The sequence below is a fragment of the Canis lupus genome, chromosome 4, assembly GCF_011100685.1.
Source record: "Canis lupus familiaris isolate Mischka breed German Shepherd chromosome 4, alternate assembly UU_Cfam_GSD_1.0, whole genome shotgun sequence".
Taxonomy (NCBI): Eukaryota; Metazoa; Chordata; class Mammalia; order Carnivora; family Canidae; genus Canis; species Canis lupus.
Genome location: NC_049225.1, coordinates 7,336,955 through 7,364,839, shown reverse-complemented (window position 1 = coordinate 7,364,839; position 27,885 = coordinate 7,336,955). Strand labels below are relative to the sequence as shown.

Here is a 27,885-nt window from a genome sequence, read left to right as displayed (position 1 = left end):
CAGCACAATCTGTTCCTCTTTTGTTAATGAAACTTTTTTTTTTTTAATCAAGTCAATGATGACCTCTTGGCTATAGAATGCCAAGAATGCTTTTGAATCCTTCTATTCCCTGGCCTTTGATAACAGTAGACAGGTGACTACCCATGCAGCTTGTGGATACATGTTATCTGCCAGCATACTTGAAGATCAAGGACATATAAGAAGGTTCACATTGGGGCGCCTGGGGGCTCGGTCGGTTAAGCATCCAACTCTTGATCTCAGCTCAGGTGTTGAAGATCTCAGGGTCTTGACTCTATGGTGGTGGTGGAGCCCACTTTAAAAAAAAAAGAAAAAGAAGGTTCAGGTGATTTCTGTTTAACAGTTGTCTCCTCTAGGCTTCTATTTGCCCCTGGCTCTTTTTCTACCTCCCTGCTTTTCCTATCCCAATGTTTGCTGACTTCTCTTTTACCCTCTGTGTAAAGGTTGGTTTTCCCTGAAATTCCATAATTAACACTTGTTTTCACTCCCTCCTCCTCCTGTAGGCAGTCTATGGCACATGACCTGTGCAGTTGCAAAAGTCAGGTGTTCCAAAGGCCTCTGCTGTTGGATCAATGCTCTGCTGTCACCATCTTGAAATTCCTCGTTTTTGAACAGAAACCTCTGTCTTCTCGTTTTGCACTGGTTCCCACAAATTAAGTAACCTGTCCTACTCCAGGTGATCTCATCCACAACCAAGAATGCCAGCACCACCCATTACTGATGAACTTCCTAGGTGTTTATACCTAGTATGGAATACTACTAACTTCCTGCTCTGAGAAATGCATCATCAAATTCTAACTTCTTTTAACTTCTTATTAGCCATGGTGTGTGTGATGTATTCTAGCCTTCTGGTTTTCTGCCCCAAATGCTTTTACTCTTTCTTCCTGCAGGTAAAGCCACAGTTTTCCTCAGGAAGCAGTCTTGGGTCTGTTTCAGCAAATGAATAAGAGCTTGATTGTGTCCCTGAAATGCTACAGCAAAGAGTAAGGCTTGGGTGACACTGGCTTGGAAAATGTTCAAATAGGTTGTATTAATCTGTCCCCTTTAGAACTGTGGGAAAATCTTTACAATGCCTCTGTGAAATGTCTGCTGAGCAAAATCCATCAGCATGGATTAGTTGCAAAATGTGGCGCCAAGTAACTGAACAGGTAACAATGACAGGAAATTACTTTGTTTCTGTTTTTTTAAAAAAGATTTTATTTATTTATTCATGAGACACACAAAGAGAGAGGCAGAGACATAGGCAGAGACATAGGCAGAGGGAGAAGCAGGCTCCATGCAGGAAGCACTATGTGGGACTCGATCCCAGGACCTGGGGATCATAACCTGAGCCGAAGACAGATGACAACCACTGAGCCACCCAGGTGCCCCAGCATGAAGTTATTTGATTAAAACTAATAGGATACTCAAAAATCTCTCCTGAATAATGATCTTTAAAAAGGATGGTTAGGTTGAGGCCATCTTGATGACAAAGTCACTTATAGAATCAAATGTCTTTTGAGATTGCTTTTGGTCAACTTGAGCATATAGGAGGACATTGCTTTGATGTTTCTATGGCAGTGAGTATAGGTCTCGCTCATCAGAGGGTGATTTCATATTATTAAAAAGGAAGTAAACTAGAAGGGAGTGGAACATAGCCTTGTCATATGCCATTGCTGATTGATACCTGGAACCAAAAGTCTGTTCTTGCCAACTCTGGCTTTTGCAATGGCATTAAAATTCAGGATCTGTATTAGCATGAAAAAAATGACACCCACCCCTTTCCTGGTATCAGAGCCAACGGGTGAGGAAAAGTCATTAAAGACTGCATTACCTTGTATTGTTCTTTTCACATTTCTCTACAAGTTGATAGAAAGCTTAATGATGACCAATGGTAAAATAGTTTTTCTTAAAAGATTCTTGTTCCTCAAATACAATGTGATAAGCCCAAACCTAAAGGATTTGTTGTTGTTGTTGTTTGTTTGTTTTGTGTTGTTTTTTGAGAAGCAAGTTAGCATAATAATTTGAAGAAAAGTAAGGGCTATTAGGGTTAAGGAATCCCAGTAACCGCTCTTTTCTCCTTGCCCCTGGAATGTTATCCCAGAAAACAGCCTCTTCATCTCTATCCCAAATGCTCCTTTTTGTTATAAGCAGTCTGGAATTGTGATGGTACCAAAGAAAGACAAAAAACAAACAGACAAAACAACAACAACAAACCAACAAAACCCTCCGGTTCTCTTCTTCAAAGTCCTTGCCTGTGTCTCCCACATATCCTGTCACTTTCCCACACCAACCCTGACTCCAAAGGCCTGTACTGGTCCCAATCTCCTTTCTGTTTGGTGGTCCTGATCTCTGTTATCTTGGCAATAACTTAAGGGAGACTAAAAGAATCTTAATTTTTATTTTCTTGCAGGACTGGATCATAATGAAAGAGCAGACACTTCAACAGCTCTCAGCCCACATGAAGAATGGAAACTGACACAGATTTTACGGGTGGCATCCTCGCCCAGCTTAGAATCGTATCTGCGATTCTCTCCTATTGCATATTCTTCCTCAATGGCACGTCTCATATCCAGTTAGAGAATTGGTGCCACTATCAGGAGGCAAAAGATGAGGACTTAGATATTTATTTTCCGGGCTCCCCACAGGCATTCTCACCGTCTTCTCTCTTCTCTCGGGCTATTGGCATCTAGAGATCCAGAACACCACCTGTTGGAACCAAAGGCACTGATACTGCCAGGCACTCCAGACACCTCGGAGCTGAATATGCTCTCCAAGTTCATGCCTATCCTTCCCTGATGCCTGGAATCCATATAACAAAATAAAAAGGGTATGTCAGGTCACCTAAACCCTCTACAACGCATGTAGAAGAGGAGCCACCATCTCATTGTGCCCTAATCACATACCAAAGCAACTCCAGCTCCATCAGATAGAGGAGTCCATTTAGATAAGGAAAACTCAGGATGTGAGAGACATTTTTTTCCATCACGAAAGCTTTTTATGACATCTTCATGAGTAAACGTTACATAGAAAAGGTGTTCTCTATCATCAAGGCTTATTCTCAGAGACCATGGGAGGAGAGGAGGCTCCAGCCAAGGCTGGCTTTAAAAGCATCTGCACCACAAGCGGCATGCCTCGTGAAGCAAACTGTCACCATGGTTTTGTCCCAGGCCTTGACCATACTTGAAAGGAAGAAAGAGGGGAAGAAAGGATGTCAGGAAAAGTGAACAAAGGGAGGGATGCCTGGGTGGCTCAGTGGTTGAGCGTCTGCCTTTGGCTCAGGTTGTGATCCCAGGGTCCTGGGATCGAGTCCTGCATCAGGCTCCCCATAGGGAGTCTGCTTCTCCCTCTGCCTATGTCTCTGCCTCTCTCTGTGTGTGTCTCTCATAAATAAATAAATAAACTTTTTAAAAAAAAATGTGAATGAAGGGAGCAGAAAGGGAGGAAGGGCTTGGGAAGCACTCAGACTTGCAGTCTCTGAACAGGTTTAATTCTGAGATCCAGCACCAGAGATGCCCACAATCTCACCCCCAGTGAGCAGCCAGTGGGGGCTGCTCGTGTGCACACGACCAGCAAATCTGTCTCCTTCGCGCATGCTTCACTGAGATAAGCAATCACCATCCCCACTTCAGCGACTGTACTTACTTTCTCTACAAAAATATAACCCCTCATTAAGATCACAACATAATTTTAACGAAATGTTAATTGCTACTTTTGTTTAACTAACAACCCTTAAAGAAATAGACAATTTAGAGTTAGTTTGGATCAAGGTAAATATTGTTTTGATTCCCAAGGTAGCCAAAGGGCGGAGCATTTAGACCATCACTTTTATGGCTCCATCGCCACCCAGCTCTGCACACAGGCCCCCAGGCTTCTGCACCCCAGCCCTCTCCATTCCTCACCGGTTCTGACCAGGGCATCGCAAGTGCACTGAGCCCCTGAACCTGGGGCACATGTATTTCATCTAACTTGCATCTTTCTTCACATTTCTGACTTCTCGACCGCATGTGCCTGGTTTCTGATCCGTAACCCTAGTCCTGCTGAATGCTGCAACCTGTCTGGTTGAGGCTCTGCTAGTTTGCCTGGCTCTAGCTAGTCTCCCTTCTAAGGAGGCTTAATTCTGTTCCCTGAACCCACAGCCACTGGCCGAGGTCCTCCCTCAGAACCCTAAGAACATTACCTGACTGAGAGGGAGCACCATCCTTCTCCAGCTGACGTTGCTTTGATCCATCTGCTGGATTGAACGGCCTGAAATTCCAGTCCCAACTCCCCACGCCCCGCTAGGTACTGCAGGTCAGACTGGCCACCCCAGGGGCCAGTCCCATCACTGACTTGACCTTGCGATCATTGTGGTACCTGGTCTTTTCTTCCTCAGTCTTCCTGCCTCAAGGGCCTTAGAGGTGTTATCCTGAAGCACAGCCAGGCTTGCCCAAGCTATGAAAATATCTCAGAAAATGACACAATGTGTTATTAGGCAGATGGTTTGTCAACATTCATAAAATACTGCATTCTTATCCTAGCACTGTCCTCCCACCAGTTCAGAAATAAGATCCAAAACAATAAGGAACCGGGAAGGTCTCTCTTTACTTGGTTAAAAAATGAAATAGAATAAAATTGAATGAGAATGTATGCAGAATGCTGTCAAGAGCTAGAGACAATCATTAAGAACTTAGTCAAATATTAGGTTATTCATGATCTCCTCTCATTATGTATATATCACATATATCTCACATATACATCACACACATATACATATATACACACGTACATAATACATGTATGGTCTGTTTCTCACTCTCTTTTTTTAAGATTTTATTTATTTATTCATGAGACACACACACACACACAGAGGCAGAGACACAGGCAGAGGGAGAAGCAGGCTCCATGCAGGGAGCCCGATGCGGGACTCCATCCAGGACCCCGGGAATCCCTGAGCCCAAGGCAGATGCTCAACCACTGAGCCACCCAGGCGTCCCTGTACAGTCTGTTCCTCATCATGATTAGCATTACAAAATATGAAGTATATTAAAAATCAGTTTCTAGGGGCACCTGTGTGGCTTCCTTGGTTAAGTGTCTGCCTTCAGCTCGGGTCATGATCCCAGGATCCTGGGATGGAGCCCGAGTTGGGCTCCTTGCTCAGCGGGGAGTCTGCTTCTCCCTCTCCCTCTGCGTTTGCTCTCTCTCTCTCTCTCTCAAGTAAATAAAATCGTTTTAAAAATCAGTTTCTATAGGCCTAGTAGTACTGTGAGTGAAGTTACAAATGCCTGCAAGTGGCCAGGTGCCAGCTAGGATCTAAATCCACCCCACCCACCGGGCACTCTTACTCTGCCCTCTGTCCAGAGTAGAGTAGAAGAGCTCTCTCCTTCTTCCTGGACAGCCTCATAATGGGGGCAGGGGGTGTACTGCACTGGCTCCCCCAAGACTGACGCATCTCAGCTGGAATGCAGTGACAAGGGGTAAGCCCGGAAGCCTCCTCTCTTCCCCTGCTTTATCAGTCCTCCCTGCACACTGTAAAGCCCAAGGGGACTGGACGGTCCAGGTCTCTGTTCACACAAGGTTGTGTTAAGAGGACCAGCCCTTTCCTCCCAACACTGCTGAACACATTTAGACAAACAGAACAATTTTTAAACAAAGTTAGAGCAAGGTCTCCTCGCACCTTGGAAAAGCTGTTTGGCCTTTGGGTGAGTCATTCCACCCACTGTGAAGTGGGCGGTTATAATAAACAGCACCTGCCTCCAGAGGCCCCTGCTAGGCTTTGCTGGCTGTTACGTTGTTTCTGTTGCCTCAGCATGTGTGTATCTTGTGCTTTGCTAAAGAGCAGATCTGCACATCTGAGTCACCAGTATGCGGGTGAGAAAAATATATGCAAACCATGTCTTCCTAGCTTGGCAATTAACTAATTAATTGAGAGCCAGGGTAAACAGTTGAGTCTAACATCTAAACTGCATTAATTACTGTTTATAGAACTCCAGGAAAAGCCTATGGGGAAAGGTACAGTCTAAGTGGAGGGCGGTGTGATTACAGTTGTGGCTGTCGGTGTGGGGAGGGAGGCCTGCGGTAGCTCTGCCAGGGCGCCCAGCTTCCTTGGGTCCCTGGCTCTGCCAGCCACTCATTTCGGTATTTTAAAGGAAGCTGCTTCATTTATAAATTGAATTCAATAAGCAAAATCATTGAAATACTTAAGATTCTTTGAAAGAGGCTTGGGATAACGAGAAGCTAGAAATGCATTAATTAGCACTCATGGTATATGGATGAGGATGGTTTAAACAAATGTCACATGTTAATGTTCGGTCAAGGGGTATCCTTTAAAGTAGTCACTCTGGATGGCTTTGCGGTTATTCAGTTCAATGCAATAAATATTTATTGAACACCAACTGGGCTAGACACTTAAGGGAATAAAAAAGATGAAAAAAATTACTCATTTGCAAGGAAGCTGCAATCTGTGGAGCTGACACATGAATGCAAACAACTAAGACCCTGAGATAAGTGCTAGAAAGTGCTAGAATCAAAGGTTCAGAAAAGATACTAAGATTGCCAAGCAGAAAGGTTAGTAACGAGTTTGGCTGGGACATCAGGGAGGGTTTGGGGAAAGACTTGTCCTTTGATAAAAGCTTAGAAAGCTGGTAATGTTTTGGGAGGAGGAGTTGGGGGGAGGAGTAGGATGTAAAATGCATTCAAAGTAGAGGCAACAGTAGATACCTGGAAGGCCCATCAGGGTACCCTAGTTTTCCTCCCTTCTCCCCTTCCCTTCTCATTTAAATCTTTCCCACCTTGAAATGATGATTGACATCCCACAGCTTCCTTTGTTTAGAGACTGTATGTTTACCTAGGGTGTGGACTGCAATATACAAACAATTTGCAATCTACAAGGCAAGGCAAGTGGTTGGAGGTAGAACCCGAAGTACTAATATGTAGGTGGGTTAGACAGAAGCTGCAAGTATAGCCAGGCAAAGGATCAAGTCTATATAACTAACTCATCCCCTTAGGTTTTCATTCAACACACATGTGTTTGGTGTCTACTATGTTCTTAGCATTATACTAGCCCTTGGGAGGTATAAAGAAAAGTAACAAATGGTCTCTGCCCTCAAGAACCTGTAGACAAGCAAAAGGGAGCCTCTAGAGAGGCAAAAGTGGGCAAACATATACATGAGCAGGACAGCAGATGAGGTAGGAATGACTAGATCATAGCAGGGACACACTGGTGGGAGGGGAGACATTTATGGACAGACAGGTACACAGGATTTAAGTAAGTGACAGATGGCATGGAATGACACAGTTGAGCTCTGCAGCCCTATCAGAAGTGGTGTTTCCAAGTGAATGTGTGATCAGTCATGGCCCACAGCTGTGGTTAATGGGATGTGGGCATGCTGAGACTCTGGTCAGGACAGATTTTAAGCCTGATATTCTTAAAGTTTATGTTCAGCATTCATTCATGAGAGACAGGAAGAAGTTTATTTTGCCTCAGTAAGGATTTTTTATATAGAAATACGTTAATTTACTAACCAATACACTTTGAGTGACTAAAACAGAATCAACAATCTCAATACAGTTGGCAAGACTTTCCCCACTTTCCTACAAATGGATTCTTAGATTTATTTTGTCTTTTAAAAAAATATTTTATTTATTTGAGATAGAGAGAACATGAGCAGGAAAGAGGAGTAGAGGGAGAGGGAGAAGCAGACCCCCCCCCCCCCCACCAAGCAAGGAGGCTCGATGCAGGGCTTGATTCCAGGATCCTGAGTTCGTGACCTGAGCCAAAGGCAGACACCCAACCTACTGAGCCACCCAGGCATCCCTCTTAGACTTATTTTGATCTGAGTTCTTCTTGGGAGGCTCATTGAATAGTTGAACATATACGTATGATTCCCATCAGCGGTACAAAGGACCAACTTATATTTCAGCACGTAGGTAAGAAGCCATGTATGAAAACCTTAATTAATAAGCATCATCATCTAAATTTATCTCTATGGTAGTCTCTTCCTGGTGCAGATCTGCCTCTGAGGAGTGGTCCAGCTGGCCCTGCCTGAGAACAATTCCTATCCCCGAAGAAAGCAGAAACATATGTGCAAGTTATCTGCCCTGTCACCCCGTGAGGACAGTTTAGCATTCTGAGCACCCAAAGTAGATAAGTCTTCAGAGTACGTGGCCAGTTCACACCTTACCTTTGGAGCAGGTTTGACAGGAGAAATTGGAGAAGGTGTGAACACCCTCTGGTCCCACAGGGAGTGCTGATGGGACAGAACAGCACAGGCCAGAACGAAAAGATAGCCTGGGTCTCCCTCATTCTTTCAGTTGGATGGAGCCTAAACATAGGACCTTAGGTATCAGGACCTCTTTATTTTCAGACAAACACACCAAAAACCTCTCTATCCAGATCAATGCTGGGTCTTAAAAAAGAGTCACCTTCAGAAGTTCTCTAGTTAATTTCAAAAAATATATATATATAATTTGAAACTCTCCACGTGGAATAGACATTAAAACCTATGTCACCTTCTTTTGACCATTCTCAGTGAAGTTAGACTCTGACATTAAGTTAAAGAAGTGCAAAGTAGTGGGGGTGCTTACTAGGGGCCCTGATGTTTACCTGACATGGGGCACCCGAGTTACAGCAGGAGGAGCTAAGACACTGGCCAGTGCCAGAATGTGCTATAATACAAGGTTAAAAAGATGGCATAGGAGGAAATTGGCAATTCCTTCTGGCCAGAGTCATCAGAGATTTTTATGAAAGACTTTCTCTTTGAAAAACGCTTTGAATACTGGCAATGATTTCTTCCTCTTTTTCTTCGAGGGAGTGGGTCTTGAAAAGCAAAAATGAGATTCTTGGCCACATGGAGAAGGGAAGAAAATATCTGGGGAGAAAATCAAGGAGGGCAAGTTTTTTTTTTTCCTTTACTTTCTGTGGTGGGAATAACTTTAGCAAAACAGAGCAAGTGGCTGCCTCAGGACTGTGATGAAAATCATTACTATGGTGCTAGGGACGTGTATCAATGCCAAAGGCACCTAGAGAATTGAGCCTCAGTGTGGGTAGGAGGCTACTCTCATAGTGGAGATCAGTTCAACCAAAATTGTATAAATCAATTTAATTCATTACTGAAGTTTCTCATCAAATATTAGAGGATGTTCCATGTATTTTACTTAGGAAAACACCTAACAATCTGTAGTCCCATAGAGACCAGCCCTCCTCCCCTAGAACCTTCTTTCCTTCTGTTTTCTTCCTACCTTCAAGCTCTACCCTTGAATAACTGACCTCAGGTCTATGTTTGGGGGTCAGTGGCTGGGCTGAGAAGAGTTGCCCTTTCGCCTGCTATGGCAAGTCACACATTGTTTTTGGTCAGTGCCCTGACAGCCCAGACACAGCCACAAGGGTCCCTCCCCACTGTGGGTCTAATATGGGCATCAGTGACCTCTGCTTTGTTTACCATTTCCTATGGAAGACTCCAGCTAGCCTGGAAGGTCTTGGCATCTGTGTGTTGCCTGGAAGTGGCATTTGGAGAACATACAACTGATATACCCTGCTTTTGCAAAGAAAAACAGAAAACTCATTATTTTCTATTTCTTTTAAACTAAGGTATAGGTGTGAGACCCAGGCTTCACCAATCAGACCCACTTGCCCAAGATTTTATTTGGGCATGAGAGTAGGGATATGCTATAGATCCATTTCCCTAGTTTATGCAGAGGCAGAGCCATCAAGCTTTTGAAGGTGGGATTGTTGATGAGATCGTGACCCTTAGGCAGAAGTAGGATCAGTGAATCAAATGAGTTCATTACTGAAGTTTCTCACCAAATATTGAAGGACATTTAATTCATTTTACTCAGAAAAGCACCTGATAATCTCCTTCTGCCATTTCTCTTTCTCTATCTCACATAGATGGCAATGCCAACTTAACGCATTCCTGTCTCAACGTTCTGCCCCAAATTCTCTCTCCATTCATCCAAGTAGCACCGACTTCACTTCTTACGCCCACCACACGCCATTTGGCTCTATTCCATCTTCCTCCACCATAACCCCTTGCCATTTTCAGTGTGAGCCCAGTCAAGCCAGTCTAGATTCCTTTCGGTTCTCTTCTTATAGAATCCTATTCTATAATTAAAATGCCCAGGAAAAGCATCCTATGTGATTTTGCAGAAGCCAAATGAAAAAAGTTTTATCCAATCCAACCAAAGGCCACAGAGATCAGTACTTTGTGCAAATTTATAAGATGGTCATAGACTAGACTGGAATTCAGGGTTTTGGCTGGTTAGTCCCGAGCACCCTGTGCCATGTCATACCTCTCTGCAGTGGCCCTGGAGGCTGGTGTGCCTTGGAGTTCTCCACACAACCATGGACCAGACCAAGGTTTCCTCAGCTTCCAGAGACAGATTGGGTTGAAAACTCTCAGAGTAGTATGGCCATGCACAATTGTGTGTAATCTAAAGAATTCTATAGAATAATGTAGTTTGGTGGATATAGGGAGTGCTGAGTGCTGAGCACTGTCCATAGAGGAACCAGGATGAACTTTTCTCTGGTGGAGTCCTCAGTGTGACCTGAAAATACTTGCACAGGAAAAGTCCCCAAAAGTCCCAATAGAATCATCCAGGAGTCTCTGGCACCTGCGCGTTCCCTTCAGTCTCCACATTTTAGGTATTCATTGCCTCACCCTGGACTGTTGGCGTGTCTCCCTGACATGTCTATTGCTTTCCGGTTCCCCCCCCCCCCCCATTATACACACAGCCACCAGAGTAATCTTTGTAAAGTTGGATCACTGATCACTTAGAAATCTTTTAGCCCACCAAAGGACACCTACGGTTTTGAAGCCCCTTGTATATTTGTCCCAACCTAGATGACCTGACATCTCTGCCCCTTCTCCAAATTATACATTCTATGAAATTGCTAAAGTGCCAGTTTTCAAACTTTACATTCTGAACTCACAACTACTTTATAAAGAATAATGTGACTTCTGGGTATTTATCTTAAGCATGTAAAAGTACTCAGAAAGAGCAGAAAATAAGTTCCATGTTTTTCTCATTGACATAGTCCACGTTTCTAAAACAGGACTGGGAACATAGGCGATGTTTAATAAATATTTATTATAGAATGAAATATGGGCAGTACTGGTTGTGTAAAAGGTATTATTGAATGGCTGTAGCAACTGGAGGCTGTATGGAAGCATACACATAAAGTGTTCGGTTTTGCGTGCATATGTCTGGTTGGTAATACAACTTTATTTCAGAAGCTCAAGAAGTCAGAAGGCAGTATATTTATTTATGCATTCATCCACTCATTCATGAATTCAATCAATTTATTCAGCATTGACTATAGAAATGGTCCTAAATTTTATACATCTCCATTTGAAAAAAATCAGATTAAGCTTTATATTGATCCAGAGAAAGCCACTTAAAAAACTTTAAAATAATTGGTAAAAGTAGCTCTTCTGGGATATACATAACTCTTTACACTACATGCCAAACTTAGTGGCTTCAGTGAAAGGAACTAAAAACCCAGGAGTTAATGTCTATACTCTAGATGTTCAGTGAGAACCAACATCAGATATGGACAATTTTTTAAAAGATTTTATTTATTTATTCATGAGAGACACAGAGACAGAGGCAGAGACATAGGCAGAGGGAGAAGCAGTCTCCTGCCCAATGCGGGACTCGATCCCAGGAACCCAGGATCATGACCAGAGATGAAAGCAGACACTCAACCACTGAGCCAGCCAGGTGCCCCAGATATGGACAAATTAATCACATCCATGATTTTCAAAGTTCCGAAAGTTCTATCCTATTTGCCATTAAGAGATTAAAAATTCACAGGAAAATGTATTGGCTTACCTGTTCATTGAGGAATAGTCATCAAATGTCTGCTATGGGCTGGCAAAAAGATGACTAAGACACAATCCTCATCCTCAAGAGGCTCCCTGTGATAGGGACAGCACATGAACAGATCTTCGGACAGTGTGAAAACCATGAGGGAGACAGAGTGCTCTCAGAATCAGAGCTGGGACACAATTTGTTTCCACTAATTATAAGATTTGCTTCCAATTGGGAAAACTGGATAACCACCTGCAAAAGAACGAGACTGGACTTTTTCTTTACACCATACACAGATATCATCAACTCAATATTGATTAAAAACTTAAGTGTAAAGACCTGCAACTGAAAGAGAAAATAGGGAAAAATCTTCATGACACTGGTCTTGGCAATGATTTCACGGACATGATGCCAAAACCACAGGCAACAAAAACAAAAATAAACAAGTGGGACTACATCAATCCAAAAAGCTTCTGCACAGCCAAGGAAACAATCATAGAGTGAAAAGACAACCTAAGGACTAGGAGAAAATATTTGCAAACTGTTTACCTGTTAAGGAGTTAATATCCAAAATACATAAGGAGGTCCTACAACTCAATACTAAAAACTCTAATAGGCTGATTAAAAATGAGCTAAGGGCTTGAAAAGATGTTTCTCCAACAAAGACATACAAATGGCCAACAAGGATATGAAAAAAATAAATGCTTGGGACACCTGAGTGGCTCAGTGGTTGAGCATCTGCCTTTGGTTCAGGTCATGATCCTGGAGTCCTGGGATCGAGTCCTGTATCAGGCTCCCTGTGGGGAGCCTGTTTCTCCCTCTGCCTGTGTCTCTGCCTCTCTCTGTCTCTCATGAATAAAAATAAATAAAATCTTTAAAAAAATAAATAAATGCTCAACATCACTAATCATTAGGGAAATGGACATCAAAATCAAAACCACAGTGAGGTATTACCTCACACTTGTCAGGGTGGCTATTATCGACAGAAGAAAAGACACTTAGGTACTGTGAGGATGTGAGGAAATTGGAACCCTCATGCACTGCTAGTGGGAAAGCGAAATGGTGCAGCCACTGTGGAAAACAATACTGAAATTCCTCAAAATATTAGAAACAGAACTACCATATGATCCAGCAATGTCTTCTCTGTATGTTTATCCAAAAGAATGGAAATCAGGATCTCAAAGAGATAGCACTCCAGTGTTCATTGCAGCTCTACTCACAGGAGCCAAGATATGGAAACCACCTGAATTTTCACTGACTGATGAATGGATAGAGAAAATGTGGTAAGCACGCACGTGGGAATATCGTTCAGTTATAACAGAGAAGGAAACTCTGCCACATGTGACAACGTGGAAGAAGCTTGAGGAAGTGATGCTAGGTGAAATAAGCCAGTCTTAGAAAGACCGATACTGCATGATTCTGCTTATATGATGCATTTAGATGGTCAAATTCATAGAATCAAAGAGTGGAATAGTGATTGTCAGGAGCTGGAAGGATGGGGAAATGAGGAGAAAAAGTTTCAGTTTATAAGATGAATAAGCTCTAGAGGCTGCTCTAAAACATGATGGCTACAGCCAATACTGATATACGCTTAAAATTCGCTAGGAGGGTGGAACTCATGCTCCGTGCTCTCATCACAATAAAAATTTTAGAAATTAATTTTTTAAAACCCCGTTTTAAAAAATTCTTTTTTTTTTTTAAAAAAAGCTCCTCTTTCTTATTTTTCTCTTGGCTGCCAGGAAGTTCAGTCAAGGTCTATGCCAGTTGCCTCCTCTTTGCTCTAGGTTTCTGGGATTCCCATTCTCCCCACTCCATTCATTACTCAGAGCTGAAACCACACATGTCACTTAAACCCTTTTATTGTACTTGTGCTTTTAACATTTGGGGAAATGGACAGGGCATAAATGGAAAATAAATGAATTCTTCCCAGAAGCATAACAGTGAGGAAGGCATTAGAGCCCAGGCTCCCTGTTTATCAAATTTGTGGCTCAGAGAGAAGCGCTCTTGCAGGAAACTGAATTGGTAAGAACTCTGAAAATCCAGAGCTTCTTCTGGAGACTTCCAGTGATATTTGCTTTATGAGTTGGAAGTGGGAGTGGAGTCAGGTGGGTGGGATATGCAAGGAACATCTTTATTGTGCTGGTGCAGTTGAGGGGGGTGCGAAGACAGGAATCGCAGAAAGTACCTTGCTTCCTTTGGAAACCTGCCTGCCTCTCCTCTATGCTGTTGGACTCTGTTGGCCTCCCAGCACCCTGTAAGTGTTTTAGGGGCTGGGATCATGCCTTTTTTTTTTTAAGATTATTTATTTATTTGAGAGAGATTGAGAGATTAAGAGAGAGAGCGCGAGAGAGAGAGCAGGCAGTGGGGCAGGGGGAGAAGGAGAGAGAGAAACTGAAGCAGATTTTGTGCTGAGTGCAGAGCCCAATGTGGGGCTCCATCCCAGCACCCTGAGATCATAACCTGAGCCAAAATCAAGAGTCAGATGCTTATGTGACTGAGCCACCCAGGCGCCCCCAGGACCATGCCTTTTGCCCTTGTGATCCCAGCACCCAGCACAATGCCCGATTTAAGGGGCACATATAATAAATGAACAGACATGAAACATTTCTTGTGAGCTTTGGCTTCAAGTCACTGAAGGAATGGCAATGGTGTTATTTAAAAATGGAGAAGCTTGGGGAAGAACAGGTGCACAGGTCAAGGGACAATGGAGAGTTTAGTTCCCAGTGTTGAGCGTGAGGGGCAGGCGGTCCAGGTAGAAATGTCTACCAGCACATAGAAACTCCCTACAGACTCTATGTGTCTCAGTGTTCTCATCCGTACAATGATATCCTAATACAACCTCTCTCATGGGGTTATCGAGAAGGTCAGAAAAGACGATGTTAAGTAAAGTGTTTGTCACAGTGCTTGGTTCATCGAAAGCACTAAGCGTTAGCTAAGAAACATGCTACAGGGCTAATGTCGATCTCTTTCTCCACATATTTCATTTCATACTTGCTTAGTAAGTCTTGCTAATTTTCCCATAATCTATATAGCTGTGTCTGTTTCTCCCTTTCTACTTGTCTCTCACTTATTCAGACCCTCTTCCAATTTCAGAAAATGTATCTCAGTCTCCCCAGCTCTGTCAGACTTAGTGCCGCCAGATGTCCAGCCTAGAGCATTCCCAGACGCCTCCTCTCCACTGGCACTCGTGACCTGCAGCAGCTCCCGCTGGGCACTGTAAAAAGTCAAAGTCAACTTGGTGCCCTAGGCCTGGCTTTACCCACTTTTCCAACCTGATATGCAAAGCCCATGATTTCTAGCCTTACCCAGACTAGGCTCTGCTGGCAGCAGCTACAGAGGACATCCTCTTCACTCACCCCAACTTAGTCACTCATTTATGCATGCTACTGAAACTGCCCTGAGCTCGGGAGCCTCGTGGGCTCTGCTAGCTTCTAGCTGCAGACTCCATGCAGGGTACCCAGCCCCTCCAATGTCAGCTTGCTTATCTTTCAAGATGAGGGAAGTAATGCCCTATGAGTATTTCGGTGTGACTGCAAATAAGCTAAGTGAAAGGGTCTGGCACACAGGAGGAGCTATAAACAAATCTTTTCTAAATAGCTTGCTGTTCACGTGTCTCAGGCCTGCTGGGAACCCACAAGCCTTCCCCCTCCCTCTTGCATTAAGGAGAGGGCAGCAAGCATCACATCCAAACAGCAGAGATGACATGACATTCAGGTCTCATGTTCAGCATTGCTCCGGGGGCTGGCGTTTCTCCTGAGGGAGTGACAAAGACCTGCCTTGGCAACTGCCTCCCCAAGGAGCACAGGTAGGTGTGAGGTTGGGAGGTCTAAAGTTGATGACCTAGTCCAGTCTTTTCTCATTTTGAGAAAGCAAAAGGCTGGGTCCTGGAACATGGAGTTTATCCTGGTCATGGAGTGAACAAGAACCATATTTCTCATGTTCCGAACCCAGCCCTCATCTGCATCACCAACCTTTCTCAGGGCAACTGGGTGGTTCAGTGGTTGAGCATCTGCCTTCAGCTCAGGGCATGATCCTGGGGTCCTAGGATTGGAGTCCCACACTGGGCTCCCTGTGTGGAGCCTGCTTCTCCCTCTGCCTGGGTCTCTGCCTCTCTCTCTGTGTCTCTCATGAATAAATAAATAAAATCTTTAAAAAAATGCTTTCTCATTATACAGGGTTTGTTCCCCTTTTAAAGTATTCAGTTAAAGATGTTTTAAGAGAGACTGTTCTATTTATCTTTGAGGCCCTAGCACTGGGTGCTAGGTACTTGTTAAATGTGTGATGAGTGAAGGAAGGAAGGAAATGGACTTCTGTCCCAGTGGACTGGGCCCTCCAGGGCTTCCCAGGGCCCCCTCAGAGGGATTCCCTGTTGTGCTGATGCAATGACAGGGTGTTCCAAAGCCTCTTCCCCTCTATGAACTGGGATGCACAAGAGGCACCAGAGCTTCTCATCAGACCTCCATACGAGGTCGTCAGAGCACCACAGAAGGCTCCAATGGGAACACCAGCCCAATGCTCCCCCAAATTAGACACTATTCTTTTTTTAAAAAAAAAAAGATTTTATTTACTCATGAGAGACACACAGAGAGAGGCAGAGACATAGGCAGAGGGAGAAGCAGGCTCCCTGTGGGGAGCCCGATGAGAGACTCCATCCTGGGACCCCGGAATCATGACTTGGGCCAAGGGCAGGCTCAACCACTAAGCCACCCAGGTGCCCCAGACACTATTCTTATGATGCCTGTGAGCAGCTTACTTGGGGGAACAGCTCTTGACAAGAGATGTTCAAGAAGGGAAAGCTGCTCCTTGGCAGAGACCCGATCCTAATTGCAGGGAAGGGCTTGTCACCATTGGCTGCCTTTTCCAGGACTCCATAGTGGCAACCAGATGTCCCAGCCATATGCTGATTTTTCTGACTTCTGAAAATAAAAGATTGTCCCACCTCAAAGAAACCAAGTGTCCAGGTGGCCTAGTTGCAAGACTTCTTGATGCTAATCGTCTCTTGCTTGGGACATCACTGCAATGCATTTCTAAATAGGATACAAACCCTTAGGAAAAGCTGACCCCAGAAATAAAGAACATTTATTTTGGCTGGCAAGTGGAGTGCTGGCTCTGGGGACCCATGTTCTCCTCTGATCCTGACTTCCTTCCTTAGGAAGCCTGATGTTGCCATTTGATAACCTGTCCCAGAGAGCGTCATTAGAACCTGGGCTTACTGATGATGTTCCATTCTCCCTGAACACATACTCCGTCAAAGTCACCTCCACTAATGCAGAACAAAGAGGAAATGGCAGCTGTGCTGTCCCAGGCTTCCCTGGGGGCCACTGTCCCTGAGTCACTGCTGGCGACCAGGTCTGCTCTGATGCCGGTCCTTGTCAGCCCTATGCTTCTTTCAGGGCTGTGACTCAGCTCGGTGGCAGCAACAGTGGCTGGAAGGCAGCATTTGCTAAGCCCTGCTTCCCACCAACGTCGCCTGCCTCTGAGCCCAGGTGCAGACCTGTGCACAGCCCCGGGGCCCCGAAGCTGGCCGTGCGCTTGTGGCGTCTTTTGAGGAGCAATAGGAAGGTCTTGGTCCCTGTCAGATGTCATTTGCCCAAATTCCCTTTTGACAACTCACTCTTTCAATACTCCCCTGCCCTCTTGCCAGACTAAATGTCAACCGGAGGTTATCCAATAGAGTGACTAGTATTTCAGGTTGTTCCGATCTTTTCTATACAGCTGTCTGGGTGCTTCCTCCAGGCCTCTCACACACAAGGAGGAACCTACTTAATTTCCCTCAGGACCAGCCCTTCGTATCCTTAAAAATAGCATTCAATTTTTTAAATGACTCAGAATCCATGTGCGAAGGTCATTCACTGCACAGTGAAGGCAGCTTCTTCTGGCGGAAGGCTCACTTGGGAGACGGCATCTGGGCTCACCCAGCTCGTCGGTGGAGAGATCTGACCTCTGAGAGGATCATCCCCTCAGCAGAGACTGGGTTCTGCTTTCTGCTCTGTCACTTCACTATTTTTTCTCAGATGCACATCCAGATTGTTCCTGGAGCAGAAGGGGACAGAGCAGTGTGTTACTCATCGACCCCTAAACACACAGGCCATCTGCAGGCTGTGGCACTGTCCCATCTCTGCACCTCTGCTCACTCTGCTTTTGTCCTGTCACTTCCTCGTGGCACCTTTTTTAAAAAAAGACTTATTTATTTATTTGAGAGAGAGAGAGAGAGAGTCAGCACAAGCAGGGGGAGGGGCAGAGGGAGAAGGAGAAGCAGACTTCCTGCTGAGCAGGGAGACCGACATGGGGCTCAATCCCAGGACCCTGGGATCATGACCTGAGCTGAAATCAAGAGTCAGATGCTCAACTGACTGAACCAGCCAGGTGTCCCTTCCCTGTGGTGCCTTTAGAGGCAGGGAGGAACGTGGCCAGATCCTTCAGATTATCACCAAACCAGGAACCCCAAACAATCCAACAGAATTATGCCAGGCTGCCTTCTCTCCTTGTCCACTCGTCTTTTCCATGTGCTCAGATCCTGCATCTCATTGGTTCTGAGCAGTTTGGAGTTTGGGATTCAGTTCTGTGACTTCAAGGTTGCTCCCTCCCTCATTAGCTCTCCATCTAGATGCCTAGGGATTGACCCTGGAGCCCCCTTTGTCTGCCAGGCTGGTTTTGTCAGTCACAAGTGATGTTCTGCTGCTCACCCCAGGGGACACCACTTCCTTTCTGACCTACTCTGCCTTCTGGGAAGCTGATAAAGCAAGAACTCTCCTCCTTCATATCTTAAAATTCTACCCAACTTTCAAAGAAAAACTCTGCTTCCATGTGTGAACAAATCACTCCACATATCAGTAACTCATTTATATTTCTGTCCTGTTATTTACCCACCCCCCAAATAGTATAAGTTCTAGTTTTAGATGTGGATCTCTCTGAGCACAAACTTTTATTTGCTTTTTTCCCCCCTCCAGCAGCCTTTACTCTGCAGGAGAGCTAGAGGTGACCCAGTAAAGTAACCATTGAGTTGGAACAAGGTAGTCCACCGAGCAGGAAATTAAAAAAAACATACTCTGATTTCCTCACTTTAAATAAGTTTCTAACTTTTGGTGATATGACTATATGTGAAAAACCTCTACTTTCAGAGGGATGAGAATCAGAAGTATTAAGCTTATCATCCCAACCTTGTTTTTCCAATGGCAAGCATATTTAGGTTTCACTTTTCTCAACATTTTTTAAAAGGTTATTTAAGGGAGAGAGCTGAGGGTGAGGGGCAGAGGGAGAGGGACAAGCAGACTCGCCGCTGAGCAGGGAGCCCACGAAAGACTTGATCTCAGGACCCTGAGATTATGACCCGAGCCAAAGGCAGACACTTAACCAACTGAGCCACCAGGCACCCCTACTCTTCTCATCTTTTTTCTTATTTTTAAAGATTTTATTTGTTTATTCATGAGAGACACACAGAGAGAGGCAGAGACATAGGCAGAGGGAGAAGCAGGCTCCCTCCAGGGACCCTGTTGCGGGACTTAATCCTGGGGCCCTAGGATCACGACCTGAGCCAAAGGCAGATGCTCAACCACTGAGCCACCCAGGTGCTTCTACTTTTCTCATCCTGAACACAGCCTACACTGGTGTGTGTGCAAGTGTGTTATCTGTGCTCAGTGCTTCACAAGATATACTGGTGATCTCAGGGTCTTTAAATCTTTGGGCAGCACTCTAATCCCCATCACCTTGAAGGCTTACAGAACTCACTCCTGCTTTCAGTCAGGAATCTGTATCACATTGCATTTCTCCTTTTGGATGGAAATGAATGTTAATCAATGTAAAGGAAATTATAACCTTTTGAATTTCAGGCTATCACATGACTCTCTAGGCTGAAATCTCCTACAAAGGAAAATTATTGCTCAGGTGACAATTGCCAGGCCTACTCACTCCATTCACAGACCATTACAAAAAAAGTTGTTTTTACCTGTATTCATATATCTTCTATGCAGCAATCATGCAGGTTTTATGTGCCATTAGCTCCAAGAAGTGATGTTTAATTTTGTTAAAAGTAGTGATGGGTTTTGCCGCCCAAAGAATTGAAGGCAAAAGATTAGAGAATGCTAGCAAATGTATTATTATTTTAAGCAGCCGACTATGCATCAACCATCAGTAGGCTGATTAAGAACTTTTGTGCTACATCTCCCAACTTGTGAAAAGACTCTGTGGTCAAAGAAGCTTAGGAAATGCTAAATATTGATGTCTTACCCTTGGAACATTGCAGTGAAGTTTTAAATATGTATGCTAAGTTTATATAAAAGATGGAAAATCCCGCAGGTGAAGACACTGAGTTAATTTCATTTAATCGGGTATTTTCCCAAGCTTGGTTAGTCCAGGTAATGCATTATGATCTCAGGGAAGGCAGTCCTCTTAGTATATGTTGGGATTTGTTGCCCGGTGAATAGCCTCTTGGTGAATTAGAGAACCCCATACCTCTCTCTTCAGTAGGCAAGGCGTGTTTATTACTCCAGTAGAAGATAATAGCTCATGACAGATAAGCCTCCTAAGAGCAGACAAATTGATTGGTTCGTATTTAGGCTTTTTCTCAACTTCAAAAGGCCCAAGCCATAAGCAGCAGCACTTACTCAATCTGCTTCCAATTTGCACATTCTAAACACAATCTGGCTTTCAGGTAAAGGGATGATAAAAATTTTTTTTCCATAGAACTCTGCCTTTTATAAATGTCTTCAATTTTCTGGCTCCAGATAAATCAGAAATATCCCAAGAATAACTGTCTTGTGAGAAGTTTGGGTTTTTCATTATCGTCTCTGAGAAAACATCCTACGACTTGACTCCCAAGTTGACAGAGATTCAAGTTGGTTTAATTCCATCTATTCAGTCCTAATTCCAACATGGGAAAAGAGAATTAGGGAGAATGGAAGTGTTCTGAATAACATCTGGGTAGCAGAGAAAGAAGGAAGGGATCAGATTTAACTGTGCTATCGAGGAATTGATGCAGGAGACCTCGCGAGAGTAAATCATGCCTTTTGGTCACGTCTGCTTATGGTGAAATGGAAGAGGACTGGGGAATCACCCAAGGCTGGTCCCTTCCAGGCTCTGAGCACCAGGGTGGAGTAGGAGGAGCCTATTTTCTTCTGACCACTGTTTGCATCTGGTAACTTGAAATTCCTCCCACGATATCAGCCCCATCCAACTGCCCTCATCCTCTCTCACTTCGCATGGCCCTTTCTTAATCAAAACCAGCTTGTGGAAAAAGTGCTTTCAAACTACGGTTTGCATGCCTGATAAAGTTGAGGACTTTATCCTTTCTAGGAGTCTTCGTGAATAAATAGAAAGCATCTCCTAAGATTTCCCAGCTGGCCCAGCCATGGCCCAGTCTCAGCTGTTTACAGTGAGCACCCAGGCATTTTCATTCAGGCCTCTCCTTTAGTAATAACTTTTAATAAGATTGATCCTGTATTACTGTTTCTCTAGGTGGTAGGCACTGTGCTGAGTGTTTTCTGTTACTTAATTCTCTCAGTAACCTATGAAGTTGAGTAGTCACTCCATTTTAAAAATGAGAGTACAGTCTGAGAGTGGTTAATTCCTAACTGATGAGTGCCAGAGCTGGGATCCACACTGAGTAAGGTTCTGTCACTCTCCAAAGTGTGTGCTTTTGATGATGATTCCACATACACTCTGCAGGAGCCCAGCCCGCCTAGGTGTTGGTGGTTCTCACCTAGTAGCTGGAACAGATGGTGAGTGAATACAGAGGCTCACTGACCCCCTCAAGTCACCCACATGGGTCAGCCTCTTGGGCTCTCTCCATCCAGAGTCTTCTCAGTACACAAGATTGCTGTCAACCCCTGCCATCGAATCTCTGAAATCTGGGGTGACAGATCACAGCTTTCCCTTCCACTCTGGAATCTCTTCCTTCCTGGTCTCCTCTCCCAGGATGGTACCCTTGCTTCTGAGCACCTGCTTCCTGACACTTCTTCTTCTTTAAAAATTTTTATTTATTTGAGAGAGAGAGAGAACAGGGGGTGAAGCAGAGGGAGTGGGAGAAAGAGAGAATCTCTAGTAGACTCTGTGCTGAGCACAGAGCCCAACTTGGGGTTTGATCCCAGGAGCCTGAGATCATGACCTGAACCAAAACCAAGAGTTGGACACTTAACCAACTGAGCCACCCAGGTGCCCCTATCTGCCCTTCTTTTCCTCATGAGAACCATTCCTCACATTCATCTTTGGCTAGAGGAACGTAATAGGAAAAAATACTTTTAATAGAGGTTGTCTCAGTATTTCCTCAAATCACATCATACATGTGTATATGTGTGAATGTATATACATATACATACTTACATGATACACACATATAAATCTCTCTGTGACTGCACATATATATGTGCACATTCACTCACACACACACACACACACACACACTATATATATATACATATATATATATATCACTCAACGGTGGATGAATAGAACTTTCCTTGCCATTCAATTACCCCGAACAGTGTTCCAGTGATATTTCCTAGAGAATGAGGAGACGTTGGCTGATATTCATACTGTGACAGTCACATTATTCTGCTTCACCCACAGTATGCAACAGACTTCTGAATAGTTAAGTAACTGGCTGAAAACTCTTACTGCCCCACTGCAGTCTGCATAAAGAAGTCAGTTCAACCAACGGCAGCACTCAAAAAATTCAGCATCCAATAAATATTTCTAGAACACCTAGCAGGTAACAGGCATTGGGAAGGATCTTCCCAGGGAAGGCAAAGTTGAAAATACGTGGTTCCTTGCCTCAGTGAGCTTATCTCTGTAAGATGGCAGAGGAGCAAAGCATTACAATGTAATCAGAACTTGGCTCCCCAGTGTCTGAGGGTCTGTATAAGGGCAGTGGTCACAGAAAAGACTATTCACTTACTTATGAGTTGAAATTGGTTTTCTCTTTTGTCTTTTTAAAGTTCACAAACGCTTGGTTTCCCAAACTGGATATGAAGCCCTGGAGGAGAAAAGAATTCAGGTTTTTGAGCTCCCATGCTCTCTGTTAGCTTTTAGCTCAGTCACCTACCCACAGCCAAGTGCTAAGTCCTAAGGCAGGCTACCTCTGTGTTGCATAAGGAACAATATTGAGACGCCTCCCAGAGGTGCTCTAAGGACAAGCTAATAGAAATGAGGCCAAAGTATTTTGTCAGTAAAAGTTTAAGAGACCTGCAGAAATCCTTTGCCACAAACTAATGGAGGAAAAATGGGCCAGGCTTCTAGAACAGCTTTCAGATCACCATGAAACTCTTTGGTTTGAGAAAGTATGAAAACCCATCAGAAGACACTGGCCACATCAATCAGTGACCAAGGAACCACAAAGTGAATACTGGAGAAACCAGAACTGCAGAAGGACACACTGCCTTTGGCTAGAGGAGACTGGCTACAGGCTGGTTCTCACTGCCGGTGTTTGAGAACTAATCAAAGGGTCAGGATGCTTGGACGGAGCTTTGCTTACAGCACCCTTAGGTGGAGAGGTGAGCTCTTTGTCTAGCCAACACTCACTTGGCTCCCCAAAAGCAAACATAGACTCAAAAGACCAAGGTCTCTTGGGATGTATGGTCAGCTCCACTTGGCAACAATTGGGGGCAGTCTTCCCCAAATTAAGATTCCACTTCTACTAATCTCCACATAAGCCAACAGCACGTTGTTACAGAACCCTGACTAAAGACACCTTCGTTGACTGGGATCCTTGACAAAGTTGAATAAAAGGGAGCTGATGTCACTGGTATGAAGCCGACCACAGCTCTGAACCTCAGAAACCTATTCTGGCATCTACTTTAAAGAACCATTTAATTGTTTTCATGAAAATCTTAATAAATACATAAGTAATAATCCATGGAAGGAGAGACCTATAAATCATGTTTGTGAAAGGATATCATTTAACCTCATGGATTCTATGGACGTTCTATGCACCCTGCCTCAGAATTCTTTAAATGATACAAAAGGGTTGTATCATTTCCTATGAGTCAAAATTCCTGTCCTTTCTTTGCCCATAATTTGCTTTTAACCTCGCTATGTTGTAATTTTCTATTCACCTGCATTTATCTTCCACAAGATTGAATTTCTGGAGGGCAGAAAATGTGTCTTGTTCAGCACCTGCTTCCCAGCTTGGCACACACAAGATGGTGCTCCAGCTTTGATTGGATGAATGAATAAGCGGTAGTATGTTTAGATGATAAAGGTACGGTCTTGAGATTGTCATAAGGTTCTCAGGTAAGCCAAGACAGCTTTTGATTGTAATTATCTTTCCCATGAGGGAGTTCTTATGCTCCTAAATTGTGTTTATAGGGATCCCTGGGTGGCACAGCGGTTGGGCGCCTGCCTTTGGCTCAGGGCGCGATCCTGGAGACCCGGGATCGAGTCCCACATCGGGCTCCCGGTGCATGGAGCCTGTTTCTCCCTCTGCCTGTGTCTCTGCCTCTCTCTCTCTCTCTTTGTGACTATCATAAATTTAAAAAAAAATTGCGTTTATAGTCAATGAGCTATGGATGTTCTCACCATCAGAAATGCTCACTATGCATGGGCTTCTCTTTATATTCTGGACAATGAATTTACAACCTGATGTAAATTCCAGTCTTCTTATCTCATTTCAAAAGAAAAAGGGAAGCTTTAGTCCTGTTTTGCAGAAAATTAGGCTATTTCCCCTTCACCTTGTGCCATCAACTTTGGATTGAGTCAAGTGCCACCTAGCTGGGTCCCAAGCTTCAGACCTCTTCTTCCTTTGGAAACTCAGCTGAGGAGGCTTGAGCCTCACATAAAGCTTCTAAGAATCTTGCACATGTGCTAAATTATTTGCAGTTAGGTCCTGGATCTCCAAGCTGGCACGTGAACAAACAGGGCTCCTGCTCATTATGGCATAAGAACACTTTGGAGAGTAGGAAGCCAGGCATGTAGTGATGAGCTTCGCATAAAGTTGAACATAAACTATTTTGTGCATGCATTTCTGGTTTTCCAAAGTTTCCCCTTCCGTCTCCCCTGACTAGATAGAATCCCAAAGATCTCCTTCTGTTCACATTGTCACCTTTGGTTAGTGTCTAGCTTGCACTTTCAAATTAGAAAGAGAATCAACTCACACAGGAATGGATTTCCTCTAACCTGAAAAAATAAAGCAAATCACTTTTCATCCTCAGAATGTCTCTGTCAAGTGAGAATGACATGGATATGGCATGAATGAGATCAAGAGTTGTGGTTTCAGATGTAAATACTTGCTAATAACTATATTACCTTGGAGGATCACAAGGTCAAAATTGTCAGCTTTAAAGGCTTGTTGCATCATTAAATCTGGGCTGGGAAACAAACAAAAGAACTAGTCTCATTAGAATTGTGCCCAACAGGGTTTTCTCAGATGTGTTTCGGTTGTTTGTGGTGTGATTAGGGAAGAAGTTTGGAAATACAGGAAGAAGGGAACAAAGCCTTCATGATTTAGTGAATTTTTCATATTTGTTACTTGGAACCTGTAATAGTCAAGATAGGGTTGTGCACAGTACTGTAATGGATAATCCCCAAATCTCAGGGGTCTAAAGCCACAGAAGTCTATTTCTGTTTCTACCACATGTCCATCACTGACTAGCAGGGACCTTTTCTCTTCATAATTGTAAGGGACCCAGGCTGATGCGGGCTTTATCATTTCATGACCGCCAGCTTCACAGAGTTTCTATGTTGCCTGGGGCAAGGTCACTGCTGCTCCTATGCTGTTAGCCATAGTGAATCACTCAGCCATATTCAGTCTCAAGGGAGGTGGAGATATGTACCCAGATGTGAGCTCGGGGTGGGATTTAATCCCCAAATCCTGTCTCAGGCAGCCTTTCCTATCCTGAGCCAAGTTTAAAATACTCATGTGGCACAGGAAGAAACAAAAAGAAATGCAACCTTTTTTTTAATCTGATCTGGACTTGAATAACCATATTTACAATAGAGAGTTAAAAATGCCTCTACAAAGGACTCAAGTCTAAGGTCTGTGGAAGAATATGTTTGACAAGAATTTATTAACATGGTGCCTCCAAAGAGTCAAGAATATACTCTATGAGAAAGCATGTTGGTGATAGCTCACCCTAAGGTGTTGGTAAATGTTCAGACTTTATCTCAATAAAATGTGTGTGTAAGATTTACAATGCAGAGTTTCTGAGTGTTTTAGTGTGAAAAACTTGCATTAGGTTTAAAGTGTAGTTAGTTTGTAAGGTTGCTACTTGAACACATGTTGGTCCCTTTCAGGCCTTCAGTGAACCCCTTTAAAATGTCATGCTGCTGTCTGGAGAGCCTTGTGGGCTCAATCAGTTGGGCATCTGACTTGATTTCAGCTCAGGTCATGATCTCAGGGTCCTGGGATTGAGCCCACAAGGCTCAATTCTCACTCTCTCCCTCTACCCACCATTCCCACTCCCAATCTCTTTTTCTAAAATAAGTAAAAAATCTTTTTAAAACCTAAATATAAAGGGGCTCCTGGGTGACTCAGTTGGTTTTGCGTCTGCCTTTGGCTCAGGTCATGATCTCAGAGTCCTGGGATTGAGCGCCATGTCGAGGACCCTGCTTAGTGGGGAGTCTGCTTTTCCTTCTCCCTCTGCCTGCTGCTCCCCCTCCTTGTGCTCTCTCTCTCATAGATAAATAAAATATTTTAAAAATTTAAATACAAATTAAATATCACAGTGCTGTACTCACTTGGGCTGAAGTAATCATTGAAAATGATACAGAGAAAATTGCCCGGAGCAAGGATGACATGCAAACTCCTGAAGCAGTGCTTTTTCCAGGTAGGAGGAGATGAAAAATACTCTGTGGCTGGATGGTGGTAATGGTCACACAACAATGGGAATATACTTGATGCCACTGCTTTAATGGTTAAAATGGTAAATTTTATGTTACATATATTTTACCACAATAAAGATATCATGTTAAACTGGTAATATTTTGGATGTATTCAGTTAAAGTATTATTAGCATTTTAGAAAGTTGTAGTGCTGGTTAAACACAGCTGGGACAGACATCTGCCCTATGAAAGACCAAAATCATAACACTTTATTTTGAGCATCCAATGAATGACAAGTACAGGTGTAATGATTACAGACGCAGTAGCTCACTTATGCCGTATAAGAACACTGATGGAGTTATTAATCTCCCCATTTTACAAATGAAGAAACAGAGCTCTAAGGAAGTAGACTGGTCCAAGGTTACATGGCTGATCGGGACAGGTCCAGGATCAAACCCAGGCAGGCTGACTCTCAAGCTCTTTGTTGTTGCCCAGTCCCCAGCAAGGCAAGTTGAGGCTCCCATTGGGAGCAGCAAGCAGCAGCCATGAATTCAGGACTAGCACATGGGCTGGTGACCTGCATGCCCCTGAGCTCTGCTTGGTTACCATGGCAGGCATCCCAGCCATATCTTTGGAAATGGAGGATGGACGAAAAGAACAGGGAAACACTCATGACCAAGCCAAAGATTTAGGGACTTTTTTCTGTTGTTTGCTTACTTCTTTACTGGAGGAATGCTACTGTCCACAGCTACACATCACTGAACACATGCAGTGATCTCTCAGGTGAGTTCCTGGGAAACCCATCTGTGGGGGCTTTGGGACTCACTCCTTGCAGACAGAGTTGGCAAGCAGCCTGTGGAGTAAGAGTCCCAGGCAGGGCAGCTCACCATGGGCTAGGGAGTGAGTCTATCCAATGCACTCAGTTTGGTGATGATCACAGCTAAACCTTGACCTTTGGCTAACTGTGGTGGTGATAATAAAGTCATTGGTGAGCAACCGAAGTTCCATCAGGAGGGTTGGGGCTGAGAGAACACACATCTACCCTCACCCACCTCCTCCCCATACCAACCCACACCCCTTCATCACCCAGTCTCTCCTTCCTTATTCGCACCTACACCCCCTTCCTTGGCTATTCCCTCCCCATGCCCACCTGCACTCCCCAAGTCCCTGATTTTGGAGTTCTAAGCCAGCTCTGCTGGGCAGTTGGGTGTCATCTGATGAACACTCACCCTCCCCTGGACAGCCTCCTCTGCTGCTGCTTCTGCTTCCACCTGCCTGTGTGCAGACTCTGCCCATGTATTTCTTCATTTCATCCTCACAGAATCGTGGAGGTGCAGTAACTATGAC

General features: G+C 44.1%; 1 long non-coding RNA gene across 2 annotated transcripts; it reads right to left on the bottom strand.

Moving 5' to 3' along the window:
• Nucleotides 1-59: 59 nt before the first annotated feature.
• LOC119871442 lies at nt 60-27,885 on the bottom strand. 2 transcript variants are annotated; one of them, XR_005357790.1, is made up of 4 exons: nt 27,768-27,885; nt 26,455-26,622; nt 22,679-22,756; nt 60-313 (listed from the first exon to the last, which is right to left on the bottom strand). It is a non-coding gene; the product is annotated as an uncharacterized LOC119871442 (long non-coding RNA). The 2 variants fall into 2 exon arrangements; XR_005357789.1 differs by lacking the exon at nt 60-313 and adding an exon at nt 16,386-17,820.